General features: G+C 35.6%; 1 long non-coding RNA gene across 5 annotated transcripts in view; it reads right to left on the bottom strand.

Moving 5' to 3' along the window:
* The window catches only part of LOC132678708 (uncharacterized), a 234,296-nt gene that overhangs the window by 118,873 nt on the left and 99,301 nt on the right, over positions 1-16,122 (bottom strand). For all 5 annotated transcript variants that reach the window (XR_014137260.1, XR_014137258.1, XR_014137256.1 and 2 more), the window contains one exon: positions 15,313-15,389. This is a non-coding gene — a long non-coding RNA (uncharacterized LOC132678708). The remainder of the gene's footprint in view (positions 1-15,312; positions 15,390-16,122) is intronic.

Genomic DNA, 16,122 nt, shown 5'->3' with positions numbered 1-16,122 from the left:
TTCATTTTCAATTTTTGATGTATTTGATGTTACATTAGCATTTCTTTTGCATATTCTCAGAAGTTCTCAGGGTTAAGCATTATACAGTTCTCAAAACTTTAAATTTTTTTTTTACATTTATTTATTTTTGAGAAACAGAGACAGAGCACAAGTGGGGGAGGGTCAGAGAGAGAATGAAACACAGAATCCGATGCAGGTTCCAGGCTCTGAACTGTCAGCACAGAGCCCAACGCAGGGGCTCGAACTCACCAACTGTGAGATCATGATCTGAGCTAAAGTCGGACTCTTAACCGAGCCACCCAGGTGCCCCTATGGTTCTGGGCAACCAGAACCATATGGGTTCTTAAAACTTTTAAATCTTTCATTACATAAGTAAAAACTGAAAATACCTAAAATTCTTTTAGTAAAATTCTTCATAAACACACTTAATTCTGATAAACGTGCCTATATATTATATTAACTTCAAAATCTATGACATCTGTTAAATTTTCACCTTTTGACCTTATTACTCAGAAATTTATATAATTCTTAAAGCAGTCACTACTTTTCACCCTTTGATGTCAACACTTGAAAGTTATTAGATATGACTTTCATAAACTACTAAATATAAAAACCATAAAGTTACAGGGTGCCTGGGTGGTCCATTCGGTTAAGCGTCCAATTTTGGCTCAGGTCATGATCTCACAGTTCATGAGTTCAAGCCCTGCATCAGGCCCTCTGCTTCAGTACAGAGCCTGCTTCAGATGCTCAGTCTCCCTCTCTCTCTGCCCCTCCCTGGTTCACGCAGGTGCACTCTGTCTCTCTCAAAAATAAATATTTAAAAAAAATTTAAAGACAAGCATAGTTAAATCATGGAGAAACAAGTTTAAGATTTTTGTTAATGATGCTTGTCTTTTAATTAAAATATTATATCTACCTCAAGGAATAGGAGCCTGTCAAAGACAGAGTATCAGAGTCTCAATGGGGAACCAGAGTACTAAGTAGGGCAACTAATGATGACATACCAAGTTGTATGAGTTTATTCAACCCTTCAAGCTCCTTCTGGACATAACAAACAATTTTGTGGAAGCACAACTAAATTCAGACACCACTGACTGGTATGGCTAAAGTGTAGAATATTTCTCCTACCTTCATTAGAATGAGTTCAGAATCTGAGCCTCCAGGAGGAAAGTGTCAGAAAGTAGAGTAGACAAGGACTGGGAAAAGTAAACTATGATGGAAAACAAAACAACAATGCCTAGAGAAAAATCTGGTGATAACCAATGCTAAAAAATTTGCCTCCTGAAAATAAAGCACTGACCCACTCATCCATGAGATCCTTGCAAAATGTGATTACACTTCCCTGACCCCACCCACCTTCCTTTCACTGTACTCCCTCTATCGTCTTCTCTGCCCCAGAATTCTATAGAAAGGATTAGGGCTTTGGGCTAAAATATTGTCTTAGAACTTTTAATCCCAATGTTTTATAGGTATAGAGCATCCCACTGGTCTACAATAAGATTTGTTTTCTCCATTAGTTCATTTCATGGGTGTGTTCATTTTATAAAATCATGAATCAAACCCCTTGAAATATTAATGGTATAAAACTCTATGTATATTCATGGTGGTTATATATATAAGGGACTGTCAGATCCCAACCCCAATTATGTGTACTTACTGAAAACACATTCACAAATGAGTAGAACTCAAGATCATAAGTTCTATTAATTTTAATGCTCCCAAGATGAGTCAGAATTTTTAAAGAAAATGGCTCATTTGCTTGGATCTTTAGCTCTGGAAGTTGTTTTAAATTAGTGAAATTGGTTGTCCTGAAATGTTTAAGTTGATGTAGAGTTTTTCTTTCCACTTCTGAGGATTCTTCCCAGTGATTAAAGAGGTTTTTTATTTTAATATTAAATAAAAATTTGCCCTCAATAACTTTTAATATTTTAATAGAATATGCATGCCTTTCCTAACATTAGTCAGTTCAAAATGATGTATAAACTATTATAGATTGAATTTCATTACTATTCTAATTTCTCAATGAGCTACAGTATTATTTCCCCACTGCTCAAATCTAAAATATTATGTGACAATAAATATTTAAGAGGATGAATTCCACAGCAATTTTGGTTAATAGAATTCACCATAACTAAGAAAATTATTATAATAAATATGTATTAAGATCCATTTCACCAAATCCCAGAATATTAAACATTTACAAATGCCCCTAAAATTTAAATAAAATATTTAAAGAATGCAAACTTGTAAAATTTGTTATCCAGACAAATAATGCACAAATGTGAGTTGGTTTAGAAACACATAGAGAAATTTCATAATCACTAATACTTAACTTTCTACTCACAGTTCAGATAAATGTGACTCTGCAAAAAAAAAAAAAAAAAAAAAATATATATATATATATATATATATACATATATATATGTTAAGAAAATTGTGATATAGCTTGGCATGACATTTTGCTTGTCTTTTTACTCATATAATAACTATTCATTCAATGAGTAAATATACATCTGTATATATAATAATATAGATTCAGTAATAATTTCAAAATTAGAATAATATATATTCAGTAATAATTTTGATATTGATTCATGTTGAAATGATAATATTTTGGATGTACTGAGTTAAATAAAATATATATTCAAGTTAATTTCATGTGTTTCTTTTCACCTTTTTATATGGATACTAGAAAACTTTAAATTATATATGTGGCTCTCATTATATTTCTACTGGATAGTGCTGGTCTAAGGGAAACTAATAATAAATGTATACATAAAAAATAATTATAAAATTTATTTTATTTAAAAAAGGTATTCTGAATCTGATCATCAGAAAATCATGACAGAGCATGTAGTAGGATGAATAAAGACCATCCCAAAATATCAAATCCTAAAGCCTAAAACTTTTAAATGTTACCTTATTTGGAAAAAGGATATTTACAGACATAATTAAAGGATTTTGAGTTGAAATTACCTTAGATTGTCTTAATGGGCCCTAAGGTATTCAAAAGTATTTTTATAGGAGAAAAGCAACACAGAAGAGAATAGGTAATATGACTATGGAGGCAGACTTTGGAGTGATGTGACCACAAGTCAAGGAATGTCGACAGCAACCAAAAGCTGGAAGAGACAATGAGTCTCTAGAATCTCCACAAAGAGTTCAGCCATGCCACCACCTTGATTTTGGAATTCTGGTCTCCAGAACCATGAAAGAATACATTTCTGCCTTAAGCTGCCTAGTTTGTGGTAATTTGTTGTAACATCCACAGAAACTAATACAGAGCATAACGTTGGGAAGAGGTTTTTTGGAGTGGCATTTAAAGTAAATAGGGAGAAGAGGCTCCTTGAATGGAATGATCAGGGAAAGTCTATCTGAGAAAGCTATATTTAAGTGAGATTTAAAGAATAAGAAGGTACTAACCATTTGAAGATATTGAGGAAAGGATTGCAATCACAGGGAACAACATATGGGCAGGCTCTGAGATGAGAAAAAGATTCATTTCTTCTAGGAACAGAAAAGAGGCAAAAATTTCTGAAACATGGTGAGCAAAGGAGAACATGACTCAAGAAGAAAATGGAGAGGTAAGCAAAAGGCATGCAGGACCACATTTGCCATGATGAGGAGTATGGATTTTATTTTAATTGTAACAGCTGTATTAAGTGGGGAAGTATCATGGTTAGATTTATGTTCAGAGAAAGACTTTTGTGGCTGATTTGTAAAGAATATATTAAAGGGTAACAAGTATAGAGCAGGAAAATAAATTAGGAGGCTGATGTAGTAGGCCAGGCAATAGATGTTGATAATCTGGACCAAGTTGCTGGTAGTAGAGATGGTGAAAAGCAGAAAAATTTAAGATATATTTTGAATACTGAATGTGGGGAAATTGTATGAATTGGGTATAGTGAGTGAAAGTACACAGAATAAAATATAACTGCTAGGTTTCTGAAATAAACAACTAAGTTGATTATTGATGGGTAAGACTGGAAGACAAGGAGTTTCACAAAAATTTATGAGTTCAGTTCAAGTCATGTTAATTCTGAAGTTCGTGTGAGATACCAAGTTTATACCAAGCAGAAGTATATACAAATTTATGTATGAGTTTTGAGGTCCAAGGTGAACACTAGGTTCAAAATATAAATTTGGAAGTCATTAGTCAGTAGTGATCTGTAAATCCATGGGCATGGATAAGATTACCTAAAGAAAGAGCATAAAGAGAAATGTCTGGGTGGCTCAGTTGGTTGAGCATCCAACTGTCAATTTTGGCTCAGGTCATTGTCCCAGGGTTGTAGAATCATACCCCACATCGAGCTCTACTCTGAGCTTGGAGCCTGCTTAAGATTCTCTCTCTCACTCTCACTCTCTCGCTGTCTCTCTCTCTCTCTGTGCCCCTTCCACTATTCATGCTCTCTCTCTCTCTCTCTCTCTTTCTCTCTCTCTCTAAAATGAAATAATTTTTTTTAACAAACAGCATAAAGATATAATAGAGGGAAACTAGGATTGAGCACTGATGAACTCTAGAAATTAGATAGGAAATGCCACGGAAGAAGACTGAGCAGAAAAGGCCATGAAGGAAGAAGAGAGACCAGAAGAGTGCAGTATCACAGAAGCCAAAAGGGAAGACTACTCTGAAGAAAAGAAACATTCACTACAACAAATAGTGCTGAGAGCTGAGTAGGAATAATGAGAGGAAAATGGCCACTGGATTTGACAAAATGGAGGTCAATGGAGATTATATCAAGATCAGTCTTCATAAAATGGTTAGAGCAGAAGTCAGATTGTTGAGTTGAAGAGTGAAGAGATTGGTTTTGGTGTATGATCTGAGGTAAAGATCCAATTTTACTGTTTTCAGTAGGGGTAAACAATTAAGCTCAAAAGCAGGTAAACCTGAGGAATACATTTTATAGTGATGCATAGTTATGTGGAAAATTATTTGAAAAGTAAAGGAATTACAAATACAAAATGTAGGCAGGTAGTTAACTCTTGATGAGGAAACAAAGGATAGAATTCAGGTCATTCAAGCATCCTCAAAGGAATTGATAATGTTCTGGTCACTAAGTTTATCATAAAAGTTTATTGCATAATTATATTCCTAACCTACATCACAGTCTTGTATTTTTATATATAAAATACAATATATAAACAAAGGATTATGGGAAGCTGATGGAGCAGGAAGCATCAAGAATCGGCCTTCCCACATAGACAATAGTTGTGCTGGCAGAATCTATCTGATACAGCAATTTTGGAACTCTAGAGTCTATTGGGTTTTCAACTTCCAGAGGAAGTCTTGGACAGTAAATTAGTTAATTTTAATTTATTTTAGCTCTTAGCTCAGCAGCAGCTATCCATCCATTCCCTACTCACCAACTCTGTGGCAGGCAGCCATGTGCATGGTCCTAGAACAGCTTGCAAATAACCTATGGAAGTAGGGTAGACAACAAGGACCCTGTCCTCCAAATAAAAGGGATCTATGTTCTGATCACTGATATCTGCTTATGATCACAGAGGCACAGACACAAAGGCAGGCAGCCATTGTTGAACTTCCTCCTCATGGTTGCAAGTTCCTTTCCTCCAGAATAAAGCAACTTCCAAGGGGATTTAAAAAGCCAGTGCCTTTTATCTCCCTTCATTTTTCCCTTTCTGAGAGTCAAACATTAAATACCAGGACATTAAAAAAACAACTGCATATACCGGATAAGTTGGAAAATCATCATTCAAGCTCAAGGAAAAGTGCAGGCTCAGAAAAGACCAGAGAAAACCCTAAATTTACACCTTAAGGTGATCTCTGGCACAGAGACAGCCTACAAAAAAACAAAACAAAACAGAAATAGCAAACCCTGAGGAAGGGGGAGAATCTGATTACCATCATTGCCACATTATTAAATTCAAATGTCTGGTTTTCAACAACAACAAAATCACAAGGCATACAAAGAAACAGGGAAGTGTGGACCATTAAAAGGAAAAAGTAAATCAATAAAAAGTAAACCAACTATCTCTGAGAGAGACCAGGTGGTGGGCCTGCTAGACAAAGACTTTGAACAACTGTCTTAAAGATAATCCAAGCACTAAAGGCAGTTGTTAAGGAAGTCAATAAAATGATCTAGCAACAAAATGAAAATATCAATAATATATAGGAAAACCTAGAAAGAAACCAAAAAGAAATTCTAGAGCTGAAAAGTACAATTACTGAAATCAAAAATTTACTAAAGTGATCCAAAGGCAGATATCAGCAAGCAAAAGAAAGAATCTGTGAACTTGAATGTGGGGAAATGAAAATAATCAAGTCTGAGAAACAGAAAGAAAAAATATGGAATAAAAATGAAGAGAGCTTGTAGGATTTATGAGACACCGTTCAGCAGACCAACATGCAAATTGTAGGCCCAGAAGGAGAAGACAAGAGAAAGGGAGAGAGAGATTAGTGGTCAAAAACTTCCTAAATTTGATTAAAGATACGAATATAAACAACAAAAAAAGCTCAACAAATTCCAAGTATGATGAATTCAAAGAGATCCTCAGAAAGACACATCATAATCAAAATGTCTAAACACAAAGATAATCTTAAGAGCAAGAAGAATTTAGGAAACTCCCCACATATAGGAGATCTTCAATAAAATTATCAGAGATTTTTCATCAGAAATTTAGGAGGCCAGAGGCAATGGGCTGAAATATTCAAGACACTAAAAGAAAAAAACTGACAACCAAGAATCCTATATCTAGCAAAAGTGGCCTTCAACCATGAAGGAGAAATCAAGACATTTCTAGATAAACAAAAGCTGAAGGAATGTGTTACCACTCCACCTGCCTTGCAAGCAACACTAAAGGGAGTCCTGGAGGCTAAAGTGAAAAAATACTAGACAGTAACAAAAAACTGTATGAATAAATAAAGATCCCAGTAAAGGTAAATACATGGGAAATTACCAAAGCTCGTATTATTGTAAACACAGATTGTAACTCACTTTTTGTTTTCTACATGATTTAAAGACACATTTAAAACATTAAACTAAAAGCAATTATTATTGTAACTTTGGTTTATAACTTGATATTTATTAGGGTTTGTTTTTTTTAAAATAATTTAGAGACTAATGAATTTTTTAAAAAACAATTATTGTTTACATTTTAGACATACAATATTTAAAGATGTGATTTTGTGACATCAATAACTAAAAGGGATAAAGAAAGGGCCACAAATGAGCAGAGCTTTTGCATATTATGGAAGTTACATTTGTAGAAATTCATATTATAGCGTTAAATTTTTAGGATTTTAAGTGTAATCCCCATGGTAAGTACAAAGAAAATAGTCATGGAATATACATAAAAGAATGAGAAGAAAATTTAAATATCTCACTACAAAAAAAAAAAAACAACTAAATGTGAAAGAAGATAGTAATTCAGACAATGAGGACAAAAATTCTACAAAGCATATAGAAGACAAATAGCAAAATGGCACAAGTTCCTCTGTATTAGTAATTACTTTAAATGTAAATGGATTAAATTCTCCAATTAAAAAGCAGAGATTGGCAGAATGGGGGCAGGGTGAACAAACAAAAACTATGATCCAACCAGATTCTGTACAAGACAATAACTGTAGATCCAAAGATACAAACAGGTTGAAAGTGAAAAGATGGAAAAAGATATTCCATGCAAATAGTAACCAAAAGAGAGTAGGCTAACAATACTAATATCAGACAATATAGACTTTAAATTTAAAAAAACAGCTTATAAGATACAAAAAAAGGATATTACATATTAGCAAAAGGTTCAATAAAGCAAGAAGATACAACTATAAATATTTGTGTACCTAATAACAGACTATCAAAATGAAGGAAATAAAAACTGACAGAATTGAAGGGAGAAAACAGTTCTACAATAATGGTTGGAGACTTCAGCATTCCACTCTCAATAATGGACAGAACAATGAGACAGAAGATAAGTGAGAAAAGACTCAAATTACTAAAATCAGAAATGGAAGTGAGGACATTACTACTTATTCAACAGAAATAAAAAGAATTTAAGAGAGTACTACAGTAAATTACATTCCAACAAATTAAATAAGGTAAATAAAATGGACAAATTCCTAGAAACACAAAACCTACAAAAACTGAATCACAGAGAAATAGGAAACCTGAATACATCTGTAATTGGTAAGGGGAATAAATCAGTAGTATAAAAAAGTTTCTAGTAAAGAAAAGTCCTGGAGTTGATGGATTCACTGGTGAGTTCTACAAACATTTAAAGAATTAACACTAATTCTTCACAAATTTTCTTAAAAACTGCAGAGGAAGGAACACTTCCTTACTCATTCTATGAAGTGAGCATTGCCCTGATACCAAAGCCAGACAAAGACACTATTAGAAAAGAAAACCACAGACCAATATTCTTTATGAATATTGATGTAAAAATCCTCAACACAATACTAGCACATTAATGCAGTAGTATATCAAAAGGATCATATACCATGATCAAGTGGGATCTATTCCTAGAAGTGTTCAACATATTAAAATTGATCAATGCAATGTGCCATATTAGCAGAATGGAGGGAAAAAACACATGACTATCTCGATTGATGCAGATAAGGAATTTGACAAAATTCAACAAACTTTCATGATAAAAAATACTCAAACAACTAGGACTTGGAAGAAACTACCTCAATATAATAAAAGCCATATGTGAAAAAGCCACAGCAAACATCATACTCAATGTGAAAAACTGAAAGCTTTTCCTCTAAGATCAGGACCAAGGCAAGTATTCCCACCAAGGATTGCTGAAGATGCAAAGAAACTCACACAAAAAACTAAATTCTGGAAGTGATAAACCCATCCAGGAGAAAACAGATTCATAGTTTCTTCACTTCCTGGCAAAATATCAAGAAAAACATAAATCTGCCAGTGATAGAGTGAAGTAGCTAAACTTTTATCAGCTCCTTGAAGATTGGTGTGACAAGTTTGATCTTGAGGAACCCTAATCACAAGGAAGTTTTCTCCAACTTGTCAATTCTTTCCCATGGGGTTTAATTGAGTGTTGAGACTGGATGTAGGTCAGGAGAGATAACAGAAACTTCACCAAATACAAGTACCAGCAATGGCTCACTGAATACTGGTGGTAAGATAGGAGAATGAAGAGAAGTCACTCGAGATCTTCACCAAGTAAAGGTAGTGGATGCCAAAAGTTGAGAGGACAAAATACCAAAGAAAACCTCTAAAACATTATGCTAAGTGAAGGAAGCCAGACACAGTTCACATATTACATTTAATCTTTGAAAAACATTGGTTTAGGACACCTGGGTGGCTCAGTGAGTTAAGCATTCAACTTCAGCTCAGGTCATGGTCTCACAGTTTGTGGGTTCAAGCCCCATGCTGGGCTCTGTGCTGACGGCTCAGAGCCTGGAGCCTGTCTGGGATACTGTGTCTCCCTCTCTCTCTGCCCCTCCCCTGCTTGCTCTCTGTCTCTATCTCTCTCAAAACTTAATAAATTTAAAGCAAAACAAAAACATAATCATGAGTTTGAATGGCATGGGTCCACTTATATGTGTATTTTTTTTCAATAAATATAGTAATTATAAGTGTATTTTCCCTTCCTTATAAGTTTCTTAATAACATTTTCTTTTCTCTAGCTTGCTTTATTGTAAGAATACAGTATCTAATACATATAACAAACAAAATATGTGTTAAATGTTTATGTCAACAGTAAGGTTTCTGGTCAACAGTAGGCTATTAGTAGTTAAGTATTGGCAGAACCAAAGTAATACATGGATTTTTGACTATGGAGGGAGTCAGCATCCCAAACCCCCATGTTGTTCAGGGATTAATTGTATATGATTCCATTGACATGAAATACAAAGAGACAGAATACAAATACAAAGAGACAGAATGCATATTGGTGGTTGGCAGAGGCTAGGCAGACATACTAATAGAGAGAAGCTGCTTAATAGATAAGAGGCTTTATTTAGGGGCAATGAAAATATTTTGGAACTAGGTGGTGTTTGCACAGCATTGTGAATGTACTGCCATTGAATTGTTCACTTTAAAATAGTTAATTTATAGATTGTGAATTTCCTATCAATTGATTTTTGAAATAAGTAGATAAATATCTAAAAGCATATTTTTTTAATCCCAAAAGAAATCCCTCCAAGCTACTCTGGGACCTTAACAGAGGGTACCACAGCAGTCCTCTGGGGGCAACTGGACAGCAAGGTGAAAAGGGTTGTAGAAAGCTGGGAGAAAGACTGGAGAGCAAAGAGGGCTCCCTGTGACATTTAAAGCTGGCAACTGGGACCTCTAGAGAGTATCATCAAACTCCACAGAGAACATGTCTTGACCCTACCATGAAAACATCTGAAGCCAGTGATGACTGCAGATAACTAAATGTGGGACAAAGCCCAGATCCAGCTCCACTACAGATCAGATTGATATAGTCCCTCATACTAACAGCCTGACAGAAGAAGCAACGTCACTTTCATGGTGGTAAATATTATTTATAATATCCTTTTAAATACAATGCCTGGCATAAAATAAAAAATCAGGGGTGACTGGGTGGCTCAGTCGGTTGAGCTTCTGACTTCAGCTCAGGTCATGATCTCGTGGTCCATGAATTCGAAGCCTGCGTCGGGTTCTGTGCTGACAGCTCGGAGCCTGGAGCCTACTTCTGATACTGTGTCTCCCTGTCTCTCTGCCCCTCCCCTGCTCACACTCTATCAAAAATAAACATTTAAAAATAAAAAAATCATAATATATGTGAAGGAGCAGGAAATATGTGACCCATGATCAAAAAAGAGAAAATAAGTAATAGAAGCAAATCTGGAGAGAGTTTATATATTTGTATTTATACAACAGAGATTTTAAAATAATTATGATTAATACATCAAAGAAACCAGTATAAAAGTTGGACAACATGTATGAACAGAATGAAGAATTTTAGCAGAGATAGAAACTACACTCAAGAACCAAGTGGAAAAGCTGGTGGGGGCAAGAATTAAACTGTACTGACGTGAGGATCTTACATTGTTCATGCCCTTTAAATATAAAGGATTTATCTTTAAACTGTATAATCTCTAGAGAAACCACTAAAAATACACAGAGGTATAGATTAAAAAGTCAATAGAGGAAATAAAAAGAAATACTAAATATAGTGATACACCCAAAAGGAGCAAGAAAGGAGACATAGAAAAATAAGGAACAGGTAGGACAAATAGAATCAAATACCAAGATGATAGACTAAAACCCAACCATATAAACAATTACATTAACTTTAAGTGGACTAAGCACTCCATGTGAAAGGCAAAGATGGTCAGACCTTTTTTTTTTTAGAAACAGAGTGTGTGTGTGGGGTGGGGGGGAAGGGCAGAGGGAGAAAGAGAGAAAGAGAGAGAGAGAGAGAGAGAGAGAGAGAGACAGAGAGAGAGAATCTTAAGCAGGCTCCACACTCAGCTCAGCACAGAGCCCAGTGTGAGGCTCAATCCCATGACTCTGGGATCATGACCTGAGCCAAAATCAAGAGTCACACACTCAACTGACTGAGCCACCCAGGCTCCCTGGTCAGACTGGATTTTAAAAAGCAAGACCTGGGGCGCCTGGGTGGCGCAGTCGGTTAAGCGTCCGACTTCAGCCAGGTCACGATCTCACGGTCCGTGAGTTCGAGCCCCGCGTCAGGCTCTGGGCTGATGGCTCAGAGCCTGGAGCCTGTTTCCAATTCTGTGTCTCCCTCTCTCTCTGTCCCTCCCCCGTTCATGCTCTGTCTCTCTCTGTCCCAAAAATAAATAAACGTTGAAAAAATAAAAAGCAAGACCTGGGGGGTGGGAGGGAGGGGAGGGTGGGTGATAGATATTGAGGAGGGCACCTTTTGGGATGAGCACTGGGTTTTGTATGGAAACCAATTTGACAATAAACTTCATATATTGAAAAAATAAATAAATAAATAAATAATAAATAAAAAGGCAAACATAAAAAAAAAAAAAAAAAAGCAAGACCCTACACTTTACTGTTTGGAAGAAACATACTTTAAATATAAAACCCCAGGTAAGTTGAAAGCATAAGTTTATCATATATTCCCCATTATAAAAGTTATTAATTCAAATATAAAATATGCAAATATGTAAATAAAAAACTCAAAAATATTTCAATTAAAATCAATAGATAACAGCTTCATACCAGGGAACTATGAAAAAGCTAAGAACATCCTGAGCTCTGCCCATTTTGAGACATAAAACTGAGAAAATAAAGGTCATATTCTCTCAAAAAATTCCTCTGAAGTCCTTGCCATGGAAACTGAATACAGGACTGGAAGACCCATTCTTATCGGCACCTAATAAAATAGCCTGAATTTTCATGATTTTACATATAAATGTAATATATGTATAGATACATATATATATACACACACATTTATACCTTTACACAAACACGTGTGTGTATGCATAACCCTCTCCCCTCCAAAACTACTAAGTGATTAAACAGTATCAACCTGAGCTAATATTGACTCACAGGAAGTTCTCAGGCTTGAGTGAAAAACAGATGAGTTTTAGGACAAGACCCAGTAGGAAAAGACTCTTCCCACAAAAGCAGTGTTCAATCTCTCCAATGGCCGCATGGTAAAGAGGACATAACATTCAAGCATGCTGGTCCTACAGAGAGGGTACAGTACCAAAACAATAAGTATATAAACTCGGTGCTCAAGAAAGGACATAGAGCTTTAGCGATCCATAGGGCAACCTGCAGCACACCCCTAAGAAGAACAATGCTTTACATAGACATTAATTGACAAAAAATCCCGGGACGTAATGGCCATAATTTGAATAAGTGCATGAACACATAACAGTATTCAGCTATAAGGGTCTGGAGGCAAGAACAGACCAGAACAGAATATACTGTAACACAACATTCACTTAGCCATAGTTGTTAGGGTTATCACCAGTTACCTTAATAAGGAAGAATTCATCAACAATATCAGAACCCACTTGTATATTTAATTGTATATATTTATCAGAATGGGGATTCAAATATATTCAACAAACAACAGTTACCATTAAAGAGAAGTGTCTGAATTGCATGGGCCCTAATTATTTCTCTATGGGTATGTGACATATTATATATTTTAAAAACTTGGCCACACACATGACGGTGGGGGTGGGGAGAACTAAATCATAAGAGCATCAATAAGCATGTCCAAAACTATCTAGAGCCTTGTAGCATATCTGATAACTGATAGAAAATGTGTAATATGTCAACAAAATGTGAAAGCAAATTACACTGTAATCCCTCAGATGTTAAAGTATTTACCTAAGTCATACACATTTACCTAAGTCATATTTTACCCCTTCATATGTCAGGATTATACCTCTCAACTCTGAATTACATAAATTAGTACTATCCCTTCATATCTCTGTAACATTGCCTTCAAATGGTTAAGAGGCATCCAGAGAATAGGAAACAAAAACATTATTGTTGAAGGGCTTTGGATTTAAAAGTCCACAGGGATGCATAAAGATGACACAGAGATCCATTTAATGGGACATTGTAAAATAGTAGGTGGTCCTTCGCCCCTGAAATAGTTCACGGAACAGATCATTTTGAAAGAAGAGAAAAAGGCTTTGATATAAACTAATCGCAGGCGTGTATGAGAGAGAAAGAAAATACCTTTAGAAAAGATGTGAGAAGATAAGAAGCAAGAAACCAATCTTCCCAAGACAGAAGTCTGAATCAAAGTTGAGCTGCTTTCCCCCAAACTGACTTGAACTTATTAATGTCTTGAATCTGAACACTGGCACTGGAAATTTAGAAGAGCTCATTGATTTTTAGCACTTGTGCTTGAGGCCAGAATGGAACAAGAACAGAAATAGAGCAGGTATGCTTCTTATATTTTTTTCCACCAATTAAAAATAAACCCAAAGTGAAGAACTACTTTTCTGAACCCTGAATCGCCTCTCAAGTTGGGACCTTTGCCTTCCTTTTACATTTCTCAAGACATTTACATTCTCACCCTACTGCCGTGGGAGGAAGTGTACACACGATCTGGGAAGAACTTGCTCTAAATTTTGAAACTGCATTGGTATTAAGGAAAGGTGGAGCCACTTAAATTCATGATAGTTTTTTTTAATGTTTATTTATTTATTTTGAGAGAGAGAGAGAGAGAGAGAGAGAGAGAGAGTAGGGGAGGGGCAGAGAGAAAAGGAGACACAGAATCCCAAGCAAGCTCCATGCTCTCAGCGCAGAGCCCGTCGCAGGGCTTGATCTCACAAATCATGAGGTCATGACCTGAGCCAAAATCACTCAACCAATTGAGACACCCAGGTGCCCCCATGCTAGTTTTTAATACATTTTTGAAATGTTACCAAAATAATCTTGCACTTATGGGGCGCCTGGGTGGCTCGGTTGATTAAGCATCTGACTTTGGCTCAGGTCATGATCTCATGGTTCATGAATTCGAGCCCCACAATGGATGAGCTCAACCCCTACTTTGGGTGAGCTCTAGCCCTGCTTCAAATGAAGCCTGCTTCTCTCTCTCTCTCCCTCTCTCCATGCCCCTCTCTTGCACCCTCCCTCTCTCAAAAAAAAACCCAAAAATAATAATAATAATAATAATTCACTTGAAATAGGACAAAATGTACCTGGGAGATTTTAACCTGAAAATCACTTTGTTTATTTTTTCATTTAAACATTATTTTTATTTTTAGTTGCTATTTTTATGAGTTGTGCTTGAGTCTTAGTTTAAGGAATCCACATTACAAGGGTTTATTTATGAAAAACAGCCGTTCCCTGATCTACTCTCTCCCAATTCTTCTCCTTCCAAAGGCAACCCTTGCTTCTCTTTCAAGTAATTAATTATTTTGGAATTTGCCTCTATATCTCTAAATAACATGTTCGTATTACATAAAAGTAATAGCACCTTTCCTCCTCCTGCTCCTACCACACACTCACACCCTTGTCCATCTCCTCACCATTATTACACGTATACAGGGAAGATCAAACAAAGACCATGGGTTTTGATACTACGACTATGTAAATATCATCCAAAGATGAACCATGAAATGAACTATACTGCTTTTCTACACATCTTTTTGTTTTCTCTGGAGCGAATAATTATGTTACTGCTTAATCATTTACTTAATGTTCTACACATGTATCACTTATTCAAGCCTTAACTCTGTGTCAGTTTTATAAATCTCCTCTCAACACAGACACGTCAGGTTTCTATCAGTTTCCTCCTCCTGATCACTTGGAACCTTCTGACCTGTACCAATCATAGTGGTGTTCAGCTCTGCCTGATGTGCCACACTCATCCTTGGATGTCCCTTCAACATTATCCTGGCGACTTTCTTACCCTCTCAGCTCAGTGCATCTTCTGTTTCTGATATCCCTTTTCTTCCTCTTTCTTGGTTTCCTCCGATTTTTTGCTTCCTAAGAAAGGATAGAATACAATAGCTTCCTAAGAAACAGTGCATGAGGTAAACATTTTGGAATCTTCTATGCTTAAAACCACCTTCATTGGACCACCATACTTGATTGATAGTTTCTCTACTACAAAATTTCTAGATTGGAAACATTTTCTTTCATACTTTCAAAGGCGGTGCCTCAATGCCTTCTAGTGACCAGGGCTAGTCATGGTCCTAATTTGGGATCCTTCACATATGACTTGTTTTTTCTGGACATCCATAGGCTCTTGCCTTTTCACAGTGGTCAAATGAATATGGTATTTTCACAGGAACAAATAGCTCAGTGAAGGGAATTGATAATTAATAAATAGTATCCCACTATTTTTATGAATAAAACATATGGCAAAGTACTATTTTTAATTTAATAAGTGGAAATGGTTTATTTATAGAAATATATTTGGCACAATTGGCTATTCATATGGAAGAAAATAATGTCTCTGTATCACATTACTAAAAAATGCATTACAGATAGATAAAGATTGAAACGTAAAATATAAAGAAATATTAAACTTGGAAGAAAATTGGGGAGATGACACGTGAAATAGAGTAGAGGAGACCTTCTTAACCAAGAGAGGAAACTTAACATTAACTAATATGAAAGATATATAGAGGTAGATAGATATATAGATACATATGTTTAACTGTATAAAAATTTAAAACATTTGGATGGCAAAAGATACTATAAAGCAAATAGACAA

This window comes from Panthera onca, chromosome A2 (genome assembly GCF_046562875.1).
Source record: "Panthera onca isolate mPanOnc1 chromosome A2, mPanOnc1 haplotype 2, whole genome shotgun sequence".
NCBI classification, from domain to species: Eukaryota; Metazoa; Chordata; class Mammalia; order Carnivora; family Felidae; genus Panthera; species Panthera onca.
The sequence above is the reverse complement of the archived record's forward strand: the minus strand, read 5'-3'. Positions and strand labels throughout refer to the sequence as shown.